At 45.0% G+C, this 26,382-nt stretch overlaps 1 long non-coding RNA gene across 2 annotated transcripts; it reads right to left on the bottom strand.

Annotated features, from left to right (window-relative positions):
- Nucleotides 1-7,431: 7,431 nt before the first annotated feature.
- Nucleotides 7,432-26,365, bottom strand: LOC138748854 (uncharacterized). Of its 2 annotated transcripts, XR_011348283.1 has the most exons (3): nucleotides 19,513-26,365; nucleotides 16,079-16,150; nucleotides 7,432-8,492 (listed from the first exon to the last, which is right to left on the bottom strand). It is a non-coding gene; the product is annotated as an uncharacterized lncRNA (long non-coding RNA). The 2 variants fall into 2 exon arrangements; XR_011348281.1 differs by lacking the exon at nucleotides 16,079-16,150.
- Between the last annotated feature and the right edge of the window lie 17 nt (nucleotides 26,366-26,382).

Below are 26,382 nucleotides of genomic sequence, written 5' to 3'. Positions count from 1 at the left end.
ATTTCTGGCCTCCAGATTTTTGGTCTTCTACTGTATGAGGAAAAAGCAGGCAGCTGCCGGGGTGGGGGGGTGGGGGGGAGAAGAGGGGGAGGGGAGGAGCAGGGTGAAGACAAAGGGCCCAAAGGCAAGAGTTCATAGGTGGTTATGGGTGCCTATGGGTGGGATCGCACAAGAGAAAAAGTGTGGAGGTGATAGGGGGAGGGGAGAACTCTCTGAATTGGAGGGTAGGGTGTGGGGAGCTGAGGAAAGACAGAGGGATGGGGGCTAACAGAAACTGGAGAAGTTGATGTGAATACCATCGATTCAAGAACAACCAGACAGAATATTAGCTGTTTTTCCTCCAATTTATAGATGGCCTTGGTTTGGCAGTGAATGAGGGCATGAATAGACATGTCGGCGTGGGAATGGGGTGTGGAATTGAAATGGTAAGCCACTTGGAGATCCACACCATTGCTGCGGACAAGAGGGGAGGTGCTTTAATGAAACGATCTCCCAATCTGCATCCAATCTCTCCAAATTTCCAAAAAAGGTGAACATGTAGGGTCGGCATCAGAACAAGTCTAATATGGGGGCATTAGGGTGAAACAAACTGCCGTTCGAAGACTCTGGGTGGGGGTGGGGAGGTGCGTGCTTATATCGCATGCTGACGCTAGTGCTGTGGGTAGGGGAGGCACAATACCTCATTTAGGGGGGGAAATGCCCATGAATGCCCCCCTTGGCGCTGGCCCTGAGGACATGTTCATAGATTACCATACCCACAGTGTGTTTTACAAAAAACAAATGCAAACATGTGATCACCTTAGTTATTTTATTAATTAAAATTTCTAACATGAAACTTTTTTTGCCTATTTAAATCCAGCAAAAACCTAGCTATTTCAACATAAATCAGTGATTTTCTGCTAGTGCCCTTTTTCCTATTCAGTGATGTATCATTCTGTATATTATTTACAGCACATGCATTCATACAGTATAAATAAATAACTGTAAGAAATCAATATTGAGCCTCACTCACCCTCCTTCAAAGCTCACTCCACTTGATATCAAAGCGCTGCTGATCACACCAGAACTACAGGTTTTCCCTGTCTGTGGGCCCACCGTGCACACACCAACTGGCCCCAGTTACTGACTCACTGCGCTTGTGCAGGCCGGCTTCAGGTACTCCAATCTATTGTGCATGCACCAGGCGGCACTCACACATACGCACAAGATGAAACATGCCTAAGCACGCTGGGATGCTGTATTTAACAGGGTAAATGCCCTTGCACTTTCTGCCCCCAAATGGAGAGCAAATTAATGACTGGAATAAGGTGCCACTGGACAGAGGACTCTCCAACCTAAAACCAGACATCTGGCCATCCTAAGTAGATGACCCCTACAAGATTCACAAGTGAAGTGTGGCTTCACTTGGAAAGATAGTTGGGGCCTCGAATCATGGTGATAGTAGGTATCAAGCCAGTGATGAGTGGGAAGGGATGAAAGGATGAAGAAGTCATGGAGGGACCAGTCTCTGTGGAAGGCAGAGAGGGGGGAAAAGTCTGGTGGTGGTATCATTGCTGCAGGTGATGGAAATTGCAGAGGACAAATATTGGATATAGAGACTGGAGGGGTGGTATGTGAGGACAAGGGGCTCCTGTCTGTTTCATCTTGGGAAGAGGGGACTAGAGCAGATGTGCGGAAAAAGGAGGCAATATGGGTCAGGGCTTAGTTGATGGTGGTAAATGAGAAGGAACGTGCTTTAAAGAAGGACATCTCAGATCATCTGGAATGGAAGACAACTTAGGAGTAAATGTGACAAAGATGGAGAAATATGAAGAAAGGCATAGAATCTTCAGAGGAGACAGTGTGAAGAGGTATCAGAATTTATTAACATGAACGCAAAATTTGTGGCAACATTACAGTGCAAACATTTAGTTAAACCATTTTACAAAATAAATAAAAAATTAAGATAAACAGGAAAAAGTCAGAATAAAGCAATGTCTGTGGTTCATTGCTCATTCAGGAATCTGATGGCAGTCAGAAAGAAGCTGTCCATATTCTGTTGAGTGCTCGTTTTTAGGCTCCTGTACCTTTTTCCTGATGATAGAAGAGTAAAGAGGGCATAGGCTTGGTGGTGGTGGTCCTTGAGGATGGAGGCTGCTGTCCCTAAGACACCGTCTCTTGTCAATGTCATCGATAGAGTGAAGTCTGGTGCCTGTGATGTCACAGGCTGAGCTAACAGCCATCTGGAGCATGTTCTTGTCCTGAGAGTTGGCCCTTTTGTACCAGATGGTGATGCAACCAGCCAGAATGCTCTCCACTCTACACCTGTGGAAGTTTACAAGAGCCTTTGGTGACATTCTGAATCTCCTCAAACACCTCACAAAGTCTAGCTGCTGGCAAACCTTCTTCATGATTGCATCAACATGGAGGCTCCAGAACAGATCCTCGAGATGTTGACACCCAGGAATTTGATGTTCTTGACCCTCTCCACTACTGAGCCCTTGATGAAGATTGGTTCATGATTTCCTAACTTCCTCCTGAAGTCCACAATCATCTCCTTGGTTTTGCTAAAATTGAGTGCAAGGTTGTTGATGTGACACCACAACTAACTGATCTACCTCCCTCCTGTATGCTTCCTCATTGACGTTTGTCATTCTGCCAACAACCGTGGGCACATCAGCAAAATTGTAGATAGCACTGGAATTGTGCCTGGCCACACAGTCATGGATGTATAATGAGTAGAGCAGTGGGTTAAGTACACATCTTTGGGGTGCCACAGCATTGGTTGTTAATGAAGAGCAGATATTGTTTCAAATTTATACTGACTGGTGTTCTGATGAGGAAGGCAAAGATCCAGTTGTAGAGAGAGATGCAGAGGCCCAGGGTTTGGAGCTTGTTGACCAGCATTAAGGGGACAATAGTGTTGATGTTTGAGCTATGGTTGATGAAAAGCAGCCATATGTGTGAGTTGCTGTTTTCTAGCTAATCCAGAGCTGAGTGGAGAGTCCATGATATTGCATCTGCTGTGGAGCATTTGTGACAGCAGGCAAATTGTAGTGGGTCCCTTTGCTTAGGTCCATGTTAAATCTGGCCATGACCAACTTTTCAAAGCATTTCATCCCAGTAGATGTTAGGGCTACTGGGTGATAGTCATTGAGGCAGCTCACACTACTTTTCTTGGGTACTGGGATGATTGATGCCCTTTTGAAGCAGGTGGGAAACTTCAACTGCAGCAGTGAGAGATTCAAAATGTCTATGAACACACCAGCTAGTTGGTTGGCACAGATTTTCAGAACCTTGCCAGGTACACGATCCGGATCTGACTCTTTGCAAGGGTTCACCCTCTTGAATGATGTTCTAAAGTCGACCTCAGAGTGATTCTCATAGGCACTGTTGGGTTTCCTTTATCAAAATGGGCATAGAAGGTGTTCAGCTCATCGGGTAATGAAGCATTGCAGCCAACTACGATGTTTGCCCTGGCTTTGTAGGATATATGGCCTGCACTCCCAGCCATAGCTGTTATGTATCTGTCTTTGTCTCTAGCTTCCTCTGTGACAGAATATAGATAGGTTTTTGGGAGATAAATTGGGACAGGTTTTTTTTTAATGTAGGTCACTTACAAACACTTTAAAACAGATCTTATTTAAAATACTAGAGCTCTGCTCATGTTAGACATGTCGGGGCCAACAGTCTTTGCAAAAGCTTTGGAGAGTGCCAAAAAGACTTCACTAATGGATTGTTGTTTACAAAAAGGCAACAGATGAAAGAGCTTATCAGAGTCTGGAGGGGAACTTGCTGTTCTAAGAGGGTCATGTGGTTTTGCAAACAGAGAGAGTCTTTCTCTAAGAGAGAGAGAGAGATCAGTTCTACAGTTTTACAGTCAGCAGCAACAACTGGAACAGGACAAGCTGGCAAGCTTGTGGAAAAACTCATTTGGAAGATGGGTTATGGGTGCTTAGTTCAGCCTGGTCAAAGCTCTTGTGGTTCATGCAAGAGGAGAGGACTGGCTGTCTAATGTTTCACTTGGAATAAGAGAAACAAAAAGACACTCTGGTGACCTGAAAGAAAGGTTATCATCTGGAGAACCCTAATGGGCCAAGTTTCTTTGGCAAGACACTAAAAGGAACCAATTGTGGGTGTCAGCGTACAATGGATTTTTCTCTGAAAACCAACAAAAACCTTCCTGAACAGTAACCATTTACCTTTCAAGCACCAAAGCCTTGTGAACTTTATAAGTGTTAAATTCTGTGCACAGTATAAGTATTGCCTGAAACCAGTGAACTTTGAGAAATGAGAAGTGAGTTTGGACTGTGAATCAAAGAACTTTTCAAAACTTAATACACATTACATACACTTGCGCTTAGAATTAGAAGCGGATTAAGTTAGGTTAGTTAAATCAATAATGATAAGTTCAAATGTGATTCTGTTTTCATGTTTAAAGATAATAAGCAATTTTTGTTTAAGTAACTATTAGTCTTGATGAATATCTATTGCTGCGGAGTTTTGGGGTCCTCTGGGCACGTAACACCTCCAAAATTGCCTCTTTATTGTAGAGGGAGACTTCTGCAGGTCGTACCTGGACTTCTTGTAGAGATCTAGATCTCTGGCCTTAAACACCCTTGATCTTTCCTTTCAGCAGTTTGTGAATCCTCTGATTCATCCAAAGCTTCTGATTGGGGTACCCCTTGTATGTGTGTGCGCACACTCATCCAAGCAGAATTTGATGAAATTGGTCACATCAAATATTCATTCAGGCCTGAGGATGAGGTTGGGGTTGTTGCAGAGAGAGTGAAGGGAAGAGCATTCCAAGGGAGTGAGATTAAAATAAGTGAGGGGAGTAGTGACGTTGAGATTGTTGATGGCTCGGCAGCTGTTGGAAATGTAAAGATCCAGAGCTGGCAGAAGGACAGGACAGGGGAAGAAGGCTGATGACAGGAGAAGGGGCCTTCAGAGGAGGGTGGAGATGTGATAGTACAGAATACTATCACCAATGTATAGTGATTGGATGAGAGCCGTAGCCACACCTACTGGCAGATCATAAAAGAGCTGCTCCTAACCAGACCCAGGTCAGTCTGGACTGGTCAACCTCGATATAATAAGCTCCTGTCTTTTGCTAATAAAAGCCTTGGTTTGAGTCAACAAGTCTTTGAGTCATTCGACACACTACAGGAGAATCTTGGAGAAAGAAATGGCAACAGAGTTGATGGAAGAAGAGTTCAACATCGTCGCATTTGCAGAACTCATGGAGCTTGAAAGAAGTGGGGCAAGTTTCTACTGAGGATGGTGTGTTCTGTCTCTAAGAAGGGAAGGCTGGAGAGTATAGTAAAGACCAGGCAGGTGTCAGAGTGGAGGTCAATGTGGTGGAGGGTGTCAGGAGGAGGAGGATGCGGATGAGGGGGGAAATGGAGAGTTGGGGATATCAGAATTGGGAGGTGGAGGATTGGAGAAGTCGGGTGGAAGTGGAGGATAGCAAGGTCAGGGGAGTTAGGGAGGAGATGAGAGAATCTGATGGCTGGGGACAGATGGAGTGAGTAGGGAGAGGTGTGGGGATATGGAAGGATGTAGTGGGGGAGAGAGCTAGTGTGATACAGCAATGGAGAAATCCAAGATGGCAGTCATGAGGAGGCTGAGGCTGGTGTGGGTATGTGAGTTGCGTGGACATTGGAACAGGGTAACTCAGGACTGGAGTAGTAATTGTGTCAATGGAAGCAATGTGGGCTCCAATATGTGAGAATCCAGGACCAGGGTTAGGTTAATTGGGTGTAATGGGGCGGCATAGGCTCATGGGCTGAAAGGGCCTGTTACCATGCTGTATATCTAAAAAAATAATGATGTTGAACTGGTGGTGAAGGGGTGAATCCAGTGGAGGATGAAGTGCAGGAGGACAAGAACAGGTTGTGGCAAGTGAGGTAGCAAGAGAGCAATCTCCGCAGGTATCTTCACACGGAGGCAAGGGTAGTCCGTAGAATTCAGCAATAGAAACAAACAGCAGGGCATAGTGCAGTACAGGTATTTGAGATCTTTGTGGGAGCCTAACTCAGAGCCATGGAACTGGAGCTGAAAGCCATGTGGCACAAGATGGCAGCGGCAGCAAATTAATCAATCTAGAGCCTATCAACTTTTGATTTAAGTACACTTATGCTTGGACCTCCTCAGCCTTTGGTGGAAATTTTTCATCATCTCTGTTTCAAATGAATGTTCTTTTATTCTAAGGCTGTGGCCTCTGGTCCTAGACTCTTCTACAACTGAAAACATCTGTTCCACATTCACTCTATCCAGCCTTTCAATATTGCTTTAAGATCCCTTCATCCCTCTGAACTTAGGAAATACAGGTCCAAAGCCATCAAACTCTCCTTATTTGTTAACCAACTCTGTTTTATGCCATTTTTCTTGCACTTCAGTAACTATCTCTCCAAGCTTTGTATTGATTAATGTAATTAATGCATACCGCAAAAACATTTTTATTCATGAAGTACCTGTTTGACTGCAGGACTGAAATAAAGAGAAACCTTTTGACTCAAAATGACTCAAAGTTGTTATGGCCTGTTCATTTGATACCTGTAAATTCAAAAGGGATTTGAATGTGGTCCATAGTGTGAAGGAATATGGAGAGAAAGCAGATCTCGGGTACTGAAGATATGTGATAAACCATGATTGTATGGAATGGTGAGCAGGGTCAGAGGGCTAAGTGACCACCTTCTGTTCCTTAGTTTTGCAGTTTCTATGTAAAAGAGAAAAAAAAAACTAGGTACAGGATTAAATAGATCAGGGGTGGGCAACCTTTTTTAAAACTCACATTCCACCTTAAGTATTCCCTATGCCATAAGTTCAGTGATGAGTAAGGGATTGCTTTGGTGGTCTGTGAGTGGGAAGGGAAGGTTGAGAACCATTGCTCTAGACCCAAATGTTACCAAATTATTTTTCTTGAGAAAAATGATCATTGGCCCATTTCCTTTGGAGTTATGAAACCGTGCACATAACGAGCCAATTAGGTACAAGTAAAACAGTGGTTTTCAAACTTCTTCTTTCAACTCACATAACCCCTTAAGCAATCCCTCACTAATCACAGAGCACGTGGCATAGGGAATATTTAAGGTGGAATGTGAGATTTTAGGGAAAAGGTTACTCACCCCTGAAATAAATTATTCTTATTCAGAGAGCCATTGTGGGTTCAAGGATCCGATTTGACTTCTGGGCTGAAAAATTTAATGATTCATGGAAGCAGAATCATTGAAGAAATAGCAGTAGATTTAAAAAATCCTAACCATTAGTGTTTCTGAGTTTGCTTTCATCAAGTAATAAGCAGTACATACTGAAAGTCATTCATTTTGCTGACTAGATTTGTGAGGTTAATTTGCTTGTACTGCTAATGCTAGCTTTGAAGTGTGCAGTGTCATCCTTCATAATAGTTTTCCAGCCACTGTGGTCTTTAATCCATTACATTCCACATAGTTAATTATAATCTTTTTATTAATCATTTCAAGGTACTCTAGACAAAGCTGCCACTTCATTTTTGTAGAGCATGGCTCAGAAAGCCATTTCCCTGACCTGCGGAGATGTCCAGGTTGCACCTGTTTGCCTTTCACTTTGTGGTAACTGGAGGAAACACTTTGTTCTTCATTGCTGTGCCTCACCACAATTTTCATGAATGCTGTCTATGCCTTTGGTGTAGTCTTTCTAACTGCTTCATGACCTAGTAGTACACATTCCAGGTTTCACATTCATGAAGTGTAGAGAGCACAACTGTTCTGCACACCCACGCTTATCTTGATAGCAGCTTTTAATATTGGATTAATAGACATGGGTTAACTTGTAACTCGTTGCACCTGGTAGAATCCGCCAGCTGTACAAAAAAAAACATGGGGGTGGATACTGAAGGACCAGTGATTAAGTTAATTACAAGAAACACACAGAGAATATAATGTGAATTGGAATGCAGCACATCCAGTCAAGTTGATTGAAGCCTGTTGCAACAATATGGAAAATAACTTGTGCATGTTCTCTCCACAAAAGCTAAACAAATCTGTCCAGATAATTAACACTCAGTCTCCTCTCAATTAACAACAAACTGATGGAAGGTGGTGTGGAGATTGATTGCACACAGCTTTACTCATCAATGACCTGCTGAGAGAAGTTCAGGGTTTTTTTTTGTCAAAATACTTGGTTCTCATTCTCATTTTTGTATGGTGCCAGCATGAACCAAAGAGCTGAATTCCTGAGCTGGAGAGTGGTTGTACCTTGCATCGATACAGCTTTTAACAAAGTGTGGCATCAAGAAGCCTTGATAAACTGATGTCAAAGGATATCAAGGGGAAAGACCTCCAGTGGCAGGAGTCGTGCCTTGCACATGGGAAGATGGTGTCATTCTTCGAGGTCAATAGGTCAACAGGAATTCACTGCAGGATTTCCTCAAGGTGATAGCCTAGGCCCGGTCATGTTCTGCTGCTTCCTCCCACTGAGACATCAGGTGACTATGTTCAATTCCATTCATAACTTCTCAGAAGCAATCATGCCTATGTGCAGCAAGAATGACAAAATATTTTGGCATGAATTGATGCGGCAATATTAGATGATCCATATAAGTGCAGCCAATGCCATCTACAAGGACAGAGAGTCTAACCACCTCCTCTTGATATTCAATGATATTACCTTCAATTACTGCTGCACCATCAAGATTCTGGGAATCCCCAGTCCCCAAAAGTTCAACTGGCAGCCACATAAATGCTATGATTGCAACAGTGGCTGAGCAGACCAATTCCAGGGAATGAAGGACTGGCATATGATTGAAACAGTTGGACATGTGTTTACTGGAGATTAGAAAAAGGAAAAGATTCCAATTGAAATGTATAAAATCTGAATGGAACTAGGCAGATTGAACCCAGAGAAAAAAAAAACTCCCAATGGTGGAGAAGTCCAATGGAAAAATGATTTAAATATTACTAGTAAAACCTAAAGAGGTCAATGGACGTGGGGAGAAAACAGGAACAAAGTACCGAATTTGGATGTTCTACCATGATCATAACAAATAATGAAGGAGACTGAATAAGCCAAAAGGCCTTTTCCAATTTTCTATGTTTCTAATAAATGAGAGATGTTATACAGTGTGTAACTCATCTCCTTGCAACTCATGAATAAATTGGATTTCCCTCTACTTATCTAGATGTGCAACACTGAACCACCCAGGGCAGAGCAGCCCACACAGAACATAGAACCATACAGCACAGGAGCAGGCCCTACAGTTCACAATGTTTGTGCCAACCATGATGCCAAATTAAACTAATAATTTATATCCCTCTAGTCTTTGCATATTCAAGTACCTCGCTAAATATCTCTGCAATTGAAAGATGTCCAGTTTGGAGTTCATGGCAAACCACTCCTATGTGATATATCAACGGGACACCCACGCCCAGTAGTTCTGGCATCATGGAAATGTAGAGTATTTGACTTGTGCATGGTTTCTCACATCCATTGATTAGATCAACCATTCTATGGTTTTGGACAGCACCATGCTGCTGGCTCAGTTAAAAAAAATCTTTTCTCACTCATCTCCATTAAAATTTTCCCTCTCAGTTTAAAACTCTGTCTCCAGTGTTTGGTGTTTCCTTCCAGGAAATAGAACAATATCTACCATATCTATGGCTTTCATAATTTTACAACTTTCTATCAGGTATCATCTCAAGCTCCAACACTCCAGAGAAAGCAATCCAACCTCTCATTATATTTTGAACTTTTAAGGGTTAGCAAGGGCTAATTAGAGAAAATTACATTCATAATTATCCATGTGCCAACCAATTTTCATCTCCAATAAGATCTGTCCTACTCGTCCTTTTACAGACAATTTTTATTACATCATATAAAAATCCCACTACCATCAGCATTCTAGGGATGGGATTGAGTAGGTGAGAAACAATTAACCAGAAATTTTGCTGCAACATCGTTAATTGTTAGTGGCAGAGAATTAATCATTACCTGACTTACCAAAATCTTTCTATCATCGATTTGCCATGAGATAAGAATCAGATGTTAAACGTCTTATTAGCTTGGATGTGTTTAGCTCTCATAAGCCACTCAGAAAAAAATACAGTATACTTGCAAGGCACTCTATTCAATTCTTTATATGTTCATTCCATCTACCCCTCATGGAATGTGGCTACAATTTTGCCACCTCCAAAATGTTTTGCTACAACAAGCCAAAGCTTTATTGACAGCATTATCAAATTCATAACCCCTGTTGTCTGAATGAAATAAGAAGACCAGGCAAATGGAAATGCCACTACCCAGCAAGTTTGACTTCAAATCACACACTATCTTGGTCGTTCAGCAGGAGTTAATACACTGTACACATTTCAGGAATGCTTGCCATCAGCCTCTCGAGCAATAAATGTTTGCCTGACAAAATCAGCCACATAAGAGTGTAACTAAAAAAAAATCACACGCTCAATCCAATAAATTAAGAACAGAATTGTTTAAAGAGCTGTACCATTGTATGACTTTCAAGGATGTAGCTCATTGCACTGCTGATAACAGTGCAAGCTGCATAACAAGAGAAACATGGATAACAAATCACAAGATGATATGAATAGTAGATCATACAGCCATTTGAATTGGTTCTTCCATTAAGTTGAATGATGGCCATTCCATATCCCAACTCCATTAAACTCATGTTGTAATATGTTATTTGAATCCCTTGTGGCCACTGGAATCGCAGTGGACACGATGAAATAACCACACAAGGCGTTTCTAGAGTAAACAAATTTACTTTTCATCACCCATGCAACCTTTTAAAAGCCAGAATCATGTGCTCAACCCAAATGGATATCATCATGCACTCATCACATGACTGGTTTGGATGCCTCCTCAGAGTTGTAATGCCTCTACAGTGCCCCCCCCCCCCCAAGAACTGGCAGAAAGGTGTGTTTGTCTTTTAGGTTGTCGCCATCTGTGATAGACTGTTGGCTGCTGCAGTGGGGAAGACTTGTCCACATGAGCTGGTTTAAGCCTATCAATAGTGAAAGACTTTGGCTTCCCTCCAATGTCCAAAATACAGGTCGTCCTAATTTATGAGTATCCTATAAGGTCCTTCGTAGAGCATCTGTAGAGGATGACCAAGTGTTCACCTTTGGATGAAGATATTCACAGTTTTTGAAGTCTTCAGGCACAAAAGAAGTGTTCTCCATGTGACAATGTGGTATGGGGTCAATTTTCCTATGGACTCCGTTAGCCTGTTCAACTGTTCCTTAGGATCATCACTGGAGTTGGAATGGTAGGGGACAAACTCCGTACACGGCTGCAGATGAAGCTTGGAGGTTGTTCTAATGCCCAGTAATACACAGGGCAGCTCATCAACCCAGTTCGGGCCCTCTAACTGACCCATAAAGGTTGACTTGAGATGCTGATGAAATCTTTCCACCATTCCATTGGCCTGGGGATGATAGGCATTTGTATGATGAATTGTTGTACCAAGCAAGTAAGACAAGGCCATCCACAGTGAGGAAGAAAATGATGGTCCTCTATCTGAAGTAGCATGCCGCAGTAAACCAAAACGAGACACCCAGGAACTGAGGAACGGCCAAGCACAAATGTCTGCAGTAGCATCTACCATAGGCACGGCCTCGCGCCATCGTATAAACCTGTCTATTACTGTAAAAAGATAACGGTATCCTCTTGAAACAGGAAGTGGACCAATGATATCCCCATGGACATGAGCAAAACAACTTCTGGGATGGACTGCCACTGAACTTTTGCTATTTGGCAGGCAATGCAGGACCTTGCCATTTGTGTAACATCATTTTTAAGACCATGCCACATGAACCTGTCCAAAACCATAGAATGGTTGATCTAATCAATGGATGTGAGAAATCATGCACAGGTCAAATACTTTACAGTTCCATGATGCCGGAACTACTGGGCGTGGGTGTCCCATTGATATATCACAGAGGAGTGGTTTGCATTAACTCCAAACTGGACATCTTTCAATTGCAGATTCGTGATTGCAGTCTGATAAGCATTCATCTCATTTTCATGTTCTTGGCCCACGGCCAAAGCTATGTAGTCATTATTGTGATCTAAAGATGAAACCTTGAGCAGAGCTGGAAAGTGCATCAGCTCCTACATTGTCTTTTCCAGAAATATGTATTTTTGTGGAGAATTCTGAAATGTATGATAATTGCCATTGTTGTTGAGCTGATCAGGGCTCTACAACCTTGGAAAAAGCAAATGTTAAGGGGTTGTGGTAAGTGTACAAAGCAAAATCTCTGCCCCCCCTCCAAAAATAAACAGAAGTGTCAAATAGACAAGTAAATTGCCAAAAGTTCCTTATCAAAAGCACTGTATTTCTTCTCTGCTTCACGAAGATGGTGGCTGAAGAATGGTTACGATTTCCATTGCCCGTTGACATATTGATGAAGTGCACCTCCTATGGCCATACTGGAAGTGTCTGTAGAAAGGGCAGTGGCTGCATTTAAAACTGCGCAGCTGAGCGTAGTGGCATAATTCAGCAAATCTTTTATCTTCAAAAAGGCATTGTTTTCTTCTCCTTCTGTCATTTTAGGTAGTGGAGGACCGCGGTCGGACTTCTTTGTTGTGTTCCATGTACGATTCCCAAATTTGTTTGAATGCTGTGATGTTATTTCTTAAATTATATGTTATTTTTTCCAGTGGAATACATTTATTCATTTCTATGTACCATTGCTGTATTCTCAGGCTATCTTCTGATTTCCAGGTTGACATAATTTATTTTTTTGCTACAGCTAAGGCTATCATGATCCAGTGTGTAAAATTAGATGACACAATTTTCTTATTTATTTTCATTGTGTGTTGACATTGTTTAATGGGTTTAATGTATCATATATGCTGAACGTTGAGTGGGTGGGGAGGGGGATGGGAAGGAGAGAGGGGGTAAAAGGGGAGAAAATGACACATGTGTATTTTGGTCAATATGGTTCATAGTGTGAAAAAAATTTTAAAAAAGAAGGCATTGTTTTCCTCTTCAGTCCAATGGATGGTTCTGGCATTTCCGGACAGTAAATCAGCTCATGATATGAGCTACTCCCAGAAGAAACAGATGGTAATAATTTACCATCCTCAAGAATTCTTGCAAGTTTTTAACCGTAGCAAATCTTGAGTACTCGATAATGGCCTCAACTGTGGAAGGCAGTGGAGCCTTCCTGAGTAATCCTATGCCCCAAGAAATCAGTCACTTATTGTCCAAAAATGCATTTATCTGGATTGATGGTCAGTCCAAACTTTTGAAGACAATTAAAAAGTATATGAAGATGTTCCAAATGTTCTTCCTTAGTCCCACTGGTCACTAAAATGTCATTGAGGTAAATGAAGACATTGGTCATATCACGTCCTAAAGCGTTCATCACCCATTGAAATGATTGAACAGCATTATTTAATTCAGATGGCATTTGTAAAAATTTGAACAACCAAAATGAGGTAATTATTGTTGTTTTGGGAATGTCTTCTGGCTCTACTGGTACTTGGTGATGGTCACGCACCAAGTCTATTTTGGAGAAGATCTTCATAAGAATGATACTGGGGATCATGTGCTTGAATCATAAGGAGAGGTTGAATATGCTGCAGCTTTCTCAATGAAGCATGGGAGGATGCAGGTGTTTATAAAGTCATGAGCAACATAGATGATATAAGTAGGGATTCTAAAACAAGGAGGAATTGATTTGAGATGAGACCGGGCAGAAGGCAACTTTTTCACACAGAGATTGGTGGAACAAGCTGTCAGAGGCTGTTCCAATTAAATACAAGAGACATTTAGAGGGTTACATAGATAGGAAAGGTTTAGAGGGATATAGATCAAATGCAGAAAATGGGACTGGTTTGTGAGACAACTTGCTTGGTTATAGACTGGGCTGAAGAACCTGTTTCTGGACTGTAAAATGTGTTAACTATGAAATCAACCCTATCCCTGTGTAATGACAAATCCATTATTCTTCGCAATGTACGTTGGTTCGCCAACATGAGATCCCATCCACGCATGCACAGCCATTACATCCATTGGCTTGCGAGGAGCAGCACCCATTTTTTGCCCTCGTGGGAACATTCAAGTGGAGAATCGTAGTAGAGTGACCCCTAAAAAAGTGCTAAGATAGTGGACCTACAGGAGCAGAGCCCTGAGGGAGATCGCAGGAGTGTGATCCACAAAATGGAATCAAAACCACCCCCCCCCCCCGAATGAGCCCTCCGGAGAAGGTGAGTGGTAAAAATTCCAGGACTGCCGGTGGGAGGTTCCAGGGTCCCGATGAGGGGAGGCCGTGAAGTAGCCCTCTGGAGGCAGAGGCGTACCAGAAAAGGTCCGGGACAACTGGCGGGAGGTTGCTGGGTTCCAATGAGGGGCTGGGGCAGAGGCAGGGCAGCAAAAGCCCAAGGAGGAAGCCCTCCAAAAGAGCCCCCATAGCAGTTCATTAGTGCCAAAGGTCCAGTGGGCCTGCCAGGGTGTAGCATCCCAGCTGAGGAGCAGCAAGGCTGATCTACCTCCTCGGGGGGTGGGATCAGGCAACAGAGATATACCTTCACTGAAGGTGGGATCCAAGTTTGGCTGCACCGACCTGGAAGTCAGTATCTCAAAAAGCAAGCAATGATACTGTTATGCTGCTACATGAGATGAGCTGCATGAGATGATTGGACCTCAGTATATTGAGTGGTAATGAAGGGGAGTACCTTGCACAAGAGCAGGTAGGACCTAGTTTAACACCGCATAGTGAAGCTGCCTACTCAATGGGCGAGAATAACCACCAGAAAAAGCCCGAAGAACGGCGTGGTCTCTGCACGACAGACACCCACTCGATCGGGGTCCGAGAGTAAGGCCTGAAAGAGAGTAGAGGCCTCGACCAGTGACAAAATTGTAATTCGTCTGGACAAATTGAAGAAACTGGCAACGGCCATGGTGAGTAAGTTTCCTACACCATCAGAGCAGGGGGAGGACATTTATGATTATGCATGGGAAGATGATGAAAGGCCGGTCCAGGAGGAGAATTTACCGACTATTGCCACAAAGTTTGCAGTACTGAGGGGTATCGGCCAGCCACTAGAGGATGATATTGCGGGGTCTATCAGGAGATGGTAGTAGAAGAATCTATCAAGAACTACCCCTGCCCTATTAACTGCCCTCTGTAGGAGATAAACCCCACGATATGGGACAATTTGAATGTTCCCACAAGGGCGAAAGACATAAAATTGCAAAGATTACAGGGGTCACTGGGTAAAGATATCATTGCATTCACACAAACGCTCTCACACGATTTATTGGAGACCCAACAAGACGCTCTGTTATCTCATGCAAACAATGAACTGAATGCCTTCAGGAAGGAGCTAATTAAGCCTGACCAAAATGTAAGAAATGCTCATTTGTGCAGACCATCTAACCCTGTAACGAAATTTCTATTTGGTGATGATCTCAGCAAACAGGTGAAAGATTTGAATGAGCAGCAGAAGGTCGTGGCTGGCACGGTCAGATGTTCGAGAGCTCAGGCAAGAGAACCTGTTATGTTTCACCCCTTCACAAGTATGCGGGGGAATTTAAGCGGGTTATCCGAGGCGGTTTCCCACTCCAAGCAGCAATAGCCAGTAGATCTTTTTTTAGGGCAACACCTTCCGTAGAGACAGTGGCAGCAGAATTTTCTCGCTCAATGTGCTTCAGCAGCCTGCAGATTCGGCGGGTCGAGGAAGTGAACACTACGTAATTACAGTTGATTACATTTTATAATTACAAGGCTTTAATGGTTGGTGGTCGATTAATGCTATTCTATGATAGATGGTGTAATGATGCTTCTATTTGGCAGAATGTAAAGGGGTATAAAATCAAATTTGATCCACAGAAAACCCCTCCAATAAGGAGGAAGGGTCTATTTACATATATACGCAGACCGCAACTGATGGAGGTTGTACTTGCTGAGATCATGGCATTAAAAAGAAAAATATATTATTGAACGTTGTAGCCTTGAAAAACATAAGTATGTATCAAATGCGACCCAAAAGAGTGATACTGGATCTATTGGATCTTAACGAATATATCTTGTTCAGGCATTTTAAAATGGATAACATACATTCTGTGATGCCTATGTTACATAAGGGCTATTACCTGGCCTCAATAGATTTGCAAGACATATGCTATTCGGTCACGATCTGCCCACAGGAAGTTCTTAAAATTTTCCTGGAAAGGAGAGTTACGGCAGTATAAGACTTTGCAGAATGGCCTGAGCTCGGTGCCCAGGGCATTTACCAAATTATTGAAGCCAGTGTTTGCAAGGCTCAGGAAAGGGGCACGTGGTAATGGGTTACCTAGACGATACTTTTATCATCGCAGATCATTCGAGTAGCATCCACCTCAAGATTATTAAGCCATGTGGGGTTTCTTATGCATCCCAAGAAATCAGTGCTGGTGCCTAGTAAGAGGTTCAAATTCCTCGGCTTCATTATTGATACAGAAGACATGAAAGTTGCCCTGTCAGACGATAAAGTGGCAACCTGCAGAGGGCTCATGACAGAGTATCGTTCCTCCATAAGAAAGATGGGCAGGTTGATTGGGTAACTGGTGGCGACTTTCCCGGCGGTACAATATGGCCCACTAAATTATAGGTTTATGGAAAGAGACAAAATATTATCTCTTAAGTCAGCCAGGGGACAATTTGACAGGCCAATGAGGCTAACAAGTGAGGCCAGATCCAATCTGGCATGGTGGATCGACAATATCTCGCAGGCTTACCCAAGGATCGAGCTTAGAAAGGTGGACCTGGAGATCAGGTTAGATGCCAGTGGCGAAGATTGGGGAGCCACAAATCTAAAGGTCTCTAATGGAGGCAGATGGACAGACAGAGAGCTCAGGGAGATCTCTAAATCAGGCATCAATTATTTGGAAATGCTAGCAGGGTTTCTAGCACTAAAGTCTTTCTGTGTGAGGTTGGATGACATTTCAGCAGTGGCCTGCCTCAATAATATGGGAGGTCTCAAATCTCCTTCCTGTAACAGGTTAGCCATTGAGACTTGGCAATGGTGCATTCAAAGAAGTATTTGAGTTTCTGTCGCCACCTGCAGGGTCGGATCAAAGTACAGGCGGACCTGATGACCAGAAATTTCAATGATAGCACTGAGTGGACTCTGGTTAAGAAATATTTTAAACTACTAGCAGACACCTTTGGGACCCTGGACATTGATTTGTTTGAATCCAGGCTTAATGCTCAGGTTCTGAGGTTCGTGTCCTGGCTGCTGGATCCCCAAGCGGAGGCCATTGACGCCTTTAACCTAGACTGATCAAAATATAACTTTTATACATTTCCCCATTCACCTTGGTGAAGTGCCTGAATAAGATACAGGAGATTGGGCCTCAGGATTGCTGGAAGTGCCAAATTGGCCTTCCCAATGTCGGTTCCCCCTACTCCTTAGGCTTGTGGTGGGGAGTCCATTAATATTCACAAAAAGCAGGGGTCTGCTAATCCGACCAGTGTCAAAGTATCTCATCCATGTCTCACTTAAGTCTGTTAGATTGCAGGATCAGAGAGCGAGGATCGATATAAATGCACTGCAGCCTAGAACTCTGGACAATTTGTGGGCATCTTGGAGTAAGTCTACTCAGAAACAGTAGCTTCCTGTGTGGGGAAATGGAAAAAGTACTGTGCCCAAATAGGACCGAAAGAACAGTCAGCCTCTATTGGAGGCATACTGAGTTTTCTAACCGATATGTTTTATGTGCAGGGGGTCAGCTACAGCACGGTGAATACAGCAAAAAGTGCACTGGCTGTTTCTTGACGCTCCAGGACCCTGAGCATGAGTTGATGAACCACCCCCTGATCAAAAGATTTAGGAACGGAGTGTTCCACTTGCATCCTCCGGTACTCCGATGTAAGGAAATTTAGGATGTAAAGATTGTTTTGGACTATTTAAGGCAACTTCCAGTTTGGATTTGCGTAGCCTGTCCCATAAGCTGATAATGCCAATGGCCTTGACATCAGCCCAGAGGGTACAAGCTTTGTTTCACATCCATATGGACTATATTCATTGGGACTGTGTAAGCATTCAAGTTACAGACATTTTTAAACATAACAAGCAAGGGAAAATTGGGTCAAAATTTTCATTGTATGCATATGGAGAAGATGAAAGATTGTGTGTGTTGGATTGTTTAAAAAGATATTGTATGTACAAAACATATTAGACCAAATGAGAAAACCTCTTTATATGCTATAAGAAACTGCATCAGCAGGCTACCACCCCCCCCCCCCCCTACCCAGCCATTGGCCAGATGGCTGCGGGAGGTCATGAGAGAGGCTGGAGTGGATATTTCTCAGTTTGGGTCCCATTCAACTAGAGCGGCAGCAACCTCAGCAGCCAATAGGGCCAAGGTCCCGATATGGGATATCCTTCGCCAGGTGGGATGGAGCAATGAAAGAACCTTTAATAGGTTCTACAACAAACCTTTAAACTCAGAAGGACAGAGTTTTTCAACTTCCACCCCTCATGCGGCAGACTGAATTAGGCTACAGAGGGGGGACTCATTGAACTGATTATGGTCTGTCGGACCACCTGAAGGGGATAGGCCACTGAGCTACAAACTCTCATGTTGGAAAGCCAATGTACATTGCAAAGAATAATGGAACATTAAACGAGCACTTATCTGTACGAATTTGATGATTATTATTCCAGTAATGGGAGTTGGTGAGTCAACGTGCCCACCTCTCCCTCCCCTCTTTTTTCTTGTTTATGGATAAAGATGTTTTGGTTGCAATAAATATGTTCAGTCACAGGTTCGTGTTATGGTTGGTTCATTTAGTTTAGCTCATTTAAGTTCAGTGGCTTCTCCCCTCCGCACTGTAAAGGAATGCCTGCGCATATGTGGATGGGATCTCACGTTGACTCACCAACTCCCATTGCTCAAATAATAATCATCAAATTTCACACAGACAAGTGCTTGTTTAAAGTTCCATTAATGTGGTTAATGTTTAACTGCTCTTCATTTCTGAAGTGACTCGAACTGAATAATAACGTCAGCAATGTGTGCATTAAAATATCTTGATCCTTTCTCCTAACTTGACACCTGCAAGCTTTTGGTGAAGAGAGCTCAAGATTTACAGCAACTTTGATGAGAAAATGGCACCATCCTCCTTTTTTCTGTGTGTTATTTTGCTGTCTTTTGCAGTGTAAATTTAACTCCATTTTCTGTCAGGAAACTTGTGGGAAATACCAGTTCCTTTTTCTGGAATTCACCTCAGAGAGGCTCAGGCCAGGCTTTTGGTCAATTAGGAAAAACAAAGGATTTGAAACAGGATAGAAGTGTGTTGTTGAGAATGATGGTCAGATATGAAATATTGAATGGCGGAATTGGGTCAGGTGCCATATTTTGGGACTACTACTACCCACAAATAGATCTTGTCAACACTTTACCCAATGCCCTCTTAGTTATTAACCCCTCATTAATTTATTTTGTGCCTTACCAGGTAAGGGTAATTTTTTTTCCCCCAAGAATACTTTAACCACAATAAATTATTAACCAAAAAGAAAAACATTCAAAGTTTTTTTTCGCACCTTTGGTGTCATATCTTTAGCGGGACTAACTGCAGAGCTCAAGAAACATAGCTACCAGAGAAGAGTCAACTACCAATTGGTTTTATTTTAAACAATTGCACGCTTCATAAAGGGGAGTGATGTCAGCTCACCTCACAAAGGGGAGTGATGTCAGCTCACCTCATAAAGGGGAGTGATGTCAGCTCGCTTCATAAAGGGGAGTGATGTCAGCTCACCTCACAAAGGGGAGTGATGTCAGCTCACCTCACAAAGGGGAGTGATGTCAGCTCGCTTCATAAAGGGGAGTGATGTCAGCTCACCTCACAAAGGGGAGTGAAGTTGGCGCACTGCAGAGTCATTGTCTCTGGCAACATGCCAACAAGGAAGCAGTGTACATTGTCAACCCATGTGGGTCTCAAAACGTGGGCTTCTCCTGGGCAAAGAAGGGGAGCCCAGACCGTCCTGTGCTGGCTGCTCAGTGTGGTGATTCTGCCTGTCCAGCTGTGTGGCCACTCAATCTGCCACATCACTGCCCCCCCACCCCAGAATCATTGCATGGCTGCAATGTCACAACACTGGGCCTTGTAGGAGGGCATCCCTCGCGCTTGGGCGGTGCGACCCGCACAGGTTCAGCAATGTCCATGTGTACAAGTTTCAGCCTGTCTCATGTAAAAAGTTCTAGTTGACCAGCAATGTTCAATTGCACCGTAGATCCAGTGTACTGCAGCACTTTGTAAGGCCCCTTGTAAGGTTGCTGCAGGAGTGCAGCGTGGGATGGACGTTAAACAAAGACGTAAGAAGTAGAGTCAAGAGCAGCTGGAACATGTGTAGGCTGTGATCCGTGACAAGTTGCTGGAACTGGAGCCAGGGAACCCATCGTGTTTCTTAGTTCTTGTAATTCCTCTGTAACCGAGGATCTATCTTTGGTTGGATCTGCCGGTACTAGGAGTGGAGCACCATAAACTAATTCTGCTGAAGGGATCTCCCGGTCATCCTTAGGTGCCATTCTAATAGCCAACAGCACCCACAGTTATTTATCTGTTCACTAAGGCCCGTTAAGTCTTGCCCACAAGACTTGTTTCAGATGCCAGTGGAAATGTTCCAGTCTATTAGCCTGCAGGTGGTACGCCGTAGAATGGTGTAATTGCGTACCACAAAGTCTTGCCAGGTTTGGCCACAAGGTTGAAGTAAACTGAGTTCCCTTGTCAGAGGTTAGATGGACTGGTACTCCGAAATGAGCAACCCAGGTCAAGAGAAAAGTCCGAGAATACATCTCAACTGTGATGTCCATCATCGGTGTAGCCTCCAGCCAGTGGGTAAAATTGTCCACCATTGTTAGTAAATTGACCTCTGGACACAAGCAGTGGGCGCACAATATCTATGTGTACATGCTGATGTGGTGGCCCACCATTGCGGAGATTGGGCCGGCACATCGCGCAGCAGCAGACACAGACAGAGGTCGCTAAAGCAACTCCCAGGACAATGAACTGGTGGGGGTAGAAGCTGGGGCAGCATCAGAACAACAGCCCTAAAATGGCATTGGTCAAGCTGCCCAGCTAACTAAGCAGAAACAGGCTGGGGAAGAAGGGCATTCATATGCATGGATGTTCCCACCCGTTTGCAGACCCGCGTGTATTAACGATGTATGCTGCTTCCCTGCTGGCATGTTGCCAGAGAGACAATGACTCTGCAGTTATTCATATGGCTGACTCAGTCAATCAGCAAAAATGGCCTTTCCAGCCCTAATAAATGAGTGAGCTTAACCTGCCTCACAGTGTGTGTGTGTTTCTTTGTAGCGGTCGGCTACAATAGGTGACCCCGACGATATCGAAGGAATCTAAACCTAGTGATGGAGAATGACGCAGCAGTCAGCGCAGTCAACCTGAAGCTCCCGACCTTCTGAACAGTTCGACCCGGCGTGTGGTTCGACCAGGCGGAGGCTCAGTTCCATATCCGGGGTATTACAGCAGAGACCACCCGGTACTACCATGTGGTCAGCGCCCTGGATCTGCAGACTGCAGACAGAGTGGCCAACTTTATCTGCAGGGCACCAACAGAAGGCACTTACACTGCCTTCAAAGAGCAATTAACTGAGAGTTCAGACTCTCGTGGTGAGAGCAAGGAACACATTTGCTCCACCTGGATGGGCTTGGAGACAGATACTCGTCAGCGCTCATCAACGAGATGCTGGCTCTCCTGGGAGATGAGCAGCTCAGCATCATGTTCGAGCAGGCATTCCTGGAACAGATGCCTGAAGACATCCAACTGTTCCTGGTGGATGCGGATTTCACTGACCCCCCGAAAGTCAAAGCACGGGGAGACATTCTGTGGAAACAGAAATAGAAGTACTCGATTACCGTGGGGCTCGTAAAGAAGTCCCGCAATCAGACCAGAGCAGTCCCAAGCAAGGAACAGCAGACGAGAGGCAGGAGCGAGTCCAGTGACAGATGGTGCTTCTACAACCGGAGATGGGGCACCGAAGCTCGCTGATGCCAGTCCCCCTGCGAGTTCCAGGGAAACGACAAGGCCAGCCGTCGCTGATGGCCACAATGGCTGGCACCGAGAGAACCTCCTGTATATCTGGGACCGCCTGTCCGGCAGATGCTTCCTGGTGCATACAGGAGCAGAGGTCAGCGTGATAACCCCAACAGGGTTGAACACTAGGCGCAGGCTAGTGGGACCCATGTTGAGACTGTCAACAACAGCAGTATATGGACCTATGGCACTTGTAGGGCCAAGCTGCAGTTCGAGGGCAGTCACTTCTCGTGGGAGTTCATGCTGGTTGCAATGGAACAATCACTCCTTGGAGCGGTTTTCCTGCAAGCCCATAGCCTTCTAGTGGATCTTAAGGGTAAATAACTCATCCACACCAAGACCTACCAGACAATCGCACTGAGGGGTGCTAGGTTTCCAGCAATGCACCTGGACTTCGTCCACAGCTTGGAGGATGAGTTCTCCAAGGTTCTAGTGGAATTCCTGGGAATCCTTTCCCCTCAGTTCACAGCAGAAATTCATCGACACAGTGTCAGACATCTCATCCTGACCAAGGGCCCACCTCTCCATGCAAAGGGGAGACAACTTCCCCTGGAGAAGCTACGATTGGCCAAGGAAGAGTTCTGCAAGCTCGAGGAGCTGGCTGTTGTTCAATGGTCAGACAGTCCATGGGCCTCGCCCCTGCATGTGGTGCCTAAAGCAACTGCCGGCTCAACGAAGCCACCACCCCAGACGGTTACCCCATGCCACACTTCCAGGATTTTGTGGAAAACCTGCACAGGGCAAAAATATTCTCAAAAGTGGACCTCATGCGAGAATATCACCAGATCATGGTGCATCCTGATGACATCACTAAGACAGCCATCATCACTCCATTTGGGCTGTTAAAAAATGCAGCGCAGACATTCCCGTGACTGATGGACGCAGTGGGCCAAGACCTGGATGGCACTTTCGTCTACCTCGACGATATCCTCGTGGCAAGTAGAACCCAACAGGATATACCTTCAGCACCTCCGAAATCTCTGTAGTCATCTGCAGGAGTTCGGCCTCACCATCAACCTGGCCATATGCCAGTTTGGCCTGAATTCCATTGATTTCCTGGGCCACTAGATTACAAGGGACGGGGCCACACCACTGCCCGACAAGGTAGAGGCCATCCGCAGCTTCCTGAAGCCCAGTACAACCAAAGGTCTGCAGGAGTTCATGGGGATGATAAACTTTTATTGCAGGTTTATCCCAGCAGCTGCTCGAATGATCATCCTGATGTCCGGCAAGGAGAAGGACCTGACCTGGAACGACGAATCCACACGTGCATTTGTGGAAACCAGAGAAACCCTGGCCAAAGCTGCACTCCTGACCCACCCCAGACCCGATGCTCCTACGGTCCTCACAGTCGATGCTTCAGGAACAGCAATTGGCAGAGTCCTGGAGCAGCAGATAGAAGGAAGTTGGTACCCATTAGCTTTCTTCAGCAAACATCTGCGGCCCCCTGAACTTAAGTCCAGTGCTTTCGATAGAGAGCTGCTGGCGCTGTACTTAGCCATCCACCACTTCTGGTACTTTCTTGAAGGAAGGGCTTTCTTGGACCACAAACCACTGACTTTCGCCCTGGCTAAAATCTCCAATCCCTGGTCAGCCCACCAACAGAGACACTTGTCTTACATCTCGGAGTACACCACCGACATCAAGCACATCTTGGGCAAAGACAACATGGTCACAGACACCTTGTCAAGACACAGCATCCACTCCCTGGTCAATGGTCTGGACTTTGCAGCACTGGCAGAGACACAACAGCAGGACAACGAGATCCCGCAGTACAGGACTGCAGTCACAGGCCTTCAGCTTCAGGACGTTCCAGTCGGCACAGGTACTACCACCCTCCTGTGTGACGTGGCAGGTTTGACCTATTGTCCCAACGGCATGGAGGCAACGAGTTTTTGACTCCATCCACGGGCTGGCACACCCACCCATCAGGACTACGGTCCAGCTGGTGGCCAGCAAGTACATGTGGCGTGAATTGCGTAAACAAGTCCGGGGGTGGGCCAAGGTGTGTACGCAGTGCCAAACAGCCAAAGTGCAGCAACACACCAAGATCCCCTCACGGCCTTTCGAGCCAATGGAACGCAGGTTTGACCACATTCACATGGACATATTGGGACCCTTGCCAGTTTCTCAGGATTTCCGCTATCTGTTTACAGTGGTCGCCGCTTCACCCGGTGGCCAGAAGCAATCCCCCTGGCCGACACATCCACCAGATCCTGTGCCAAAGCACTCCTCTCATCCTGGATTGCAAGATTCGGACTGCCACAGCACATCACTTCTGACTGAGGCACACAGTTCACCTCCAATTTGTAGACCAACATTGCCAACCTGTGGGACGCTCAGCTACACCACACGACTGCATACCACCCGCAAGCCAACGGCATGGTGGAGTGTTTCCATAGGCACCTCAAGACCCCCCTCATGACCAGACTCAAGGGCCCCAACTAGGTGGATGAGCTACCATGGGCATCTGAACAGTGCCGAAAGAAGACCTCCATGCATCCTCCATTGAACACGTCTACAAAGCCCCACTTGCAGTTCTCAGGGATTTTGTTCCACAGGCCAGAGGACAGCAGGAGGAGACAACCACCTTCCTAGACAGGTGGCGTGAAAAGGTCGGTAACCTGGCTCCGATCCCACCCTCCAGACATGGACAAGCCAAGTCCAGCATCCTCAAAGAAATCAAGGTCTGTGAGTACATATTTGTATGCAGAGGACTCCACCATTCACCACTGCAGAAGCCATACGAAGGTCCCTTTCAAGTCATCTGGAACAATGGAGCCACCTTCAAGCTGGACATCGGTGGTAAACCAAAGGTCTTCACTACAGATAGACTCAAGCCTGCCCACACAGACCCAGCAGAACTTGTAGAGACACCAAAACCTCGACGCAGAGGCAGACCACAAAAGACTTTGGGGACTATACCTACAGACACTATAGACTATAACGCCAATTCTGGGGGCGGTGGGGGGGTTATGTGGCAGCCTGCAATTGCTGGAACATCACACAGCAGCAGATGTGGACAGAGGTCGCTAAATTGACTCTCAGGACAACAAACTAGCAAGGGTAGAAGCTGGGGCAGCATCAGACCAACAGCCCTAAAATAGCATTGGTCAAGCTGCCCAGCTAACTCAGCAGACAAAGGCTGGGAAGAAAGGCATTCATATCCATGGATGTTCCTGCCCACTGTTGTTATTCATATGGCTGACTCAGTCAATCAGCAAAAACGGCGGGAACTTGAACAGCACCCTTTCCAGCCCTCATAAATGAGTGAGCTTAACCTGCCACACTGTGTGTGTGTTTCTTTGTAGCGGTTGGGTACACTGAAACCTTTGAGTCATAGGTGGAAATTGTTGAAGCAGTGCTCGGGTGTGCTGTTGGACCTTAGCTGCCTGGCAGGAGAGGCATGTTCGTGCCCAGTGGGTGACCTGGTTCCTTAAGCCATGGCAGACATATTTTGAGGACATAAGCTTCATGGTTGTGTGGACGGATGGATGGAACATGCCGTGAATGTGGTTGAAAAATTTACTCTGCCAAGACAGTGGGATGATTGGTCATGAGTGGCCGGTTGAAATATCACAAAGTATGTTCACCTAGTCAGGGCTCAATGGAACGTTGGCTAAGAGCAAGTCCGTAATAATTGTGATAGTACAGATTCTATCACCAATGTGTATATGTACAGATTGTAGAGTCGGATGACTGTGATTGGCTGAGAGTGTAGTCATACCTACTGGCAGGTCTTAAAGGATTGCTCCAGGCCAGGTCATTCTGGACTTGTTGACCTACTTGTGATATGCTCCAGTCTTTTAGTTAATAAAAGCCTTGGTTTGGATCAACAAGTCTTTGGTTCTTTCGACGCACTCTACAAGCTTGTACTCCCTGGTCCTCTTGTTGGGCTATTGTGAGAGCCCGGAGATCCAGCCCTCCTGTAATCACATTGACCTCTGTCCTGGGCAAGGCATCAGCTACAACATTGTCTTTACCGGACAAATGCCGCACATCAGAGGTAAGTTCAGAAATATAGGCTTAGTGCCTTTGTTGATGCGCCAACCAGGGGTCAATAAGCTTGGCAAGGGCAAACATTAGAGGCTTATGGTTAGTAAACTCAGTAAATGTCTGCCCTGGAGAAATTTCTGAAATGTTTGACGGCCAGATAAAGCGCTAACAGCTCCCGGTTGAAAACGCTGAACTTTAATTCGGGTGGGTATAGGTGGTGGCTGAAAAACACCAGCGGTTGTCAGTGACCGCTGATTTTCTGTTCTAGGACCACCCCCATGGCAATATGCGATGCATCTGATGTGAGCGCAAGGGGGGCGTGCATATGCGGGTGAGTCAACATGATTACCTTTGAAAGCA

The sequence above is a fragment of the Narcine bancroftii genome, chromosome 1 (genome assembly GCF_036971445.1).
Source record: "Narcine bancroftii isolate sNarBan1 chromosome 1, sNarBan1.hap1, whole genome shotgun sequence".
Taxonomy (NCBI): Eukaryota; Metazoa; Chordata; class Chondrichthyes; order Torpediniformes; family Narcinidae; genus Narcine; species Narcine bancroftii.
Note: the sequence above shows the minus strand (reverse complement) of the source record. Positions and strands in the feature narration are given on the sequence as shown.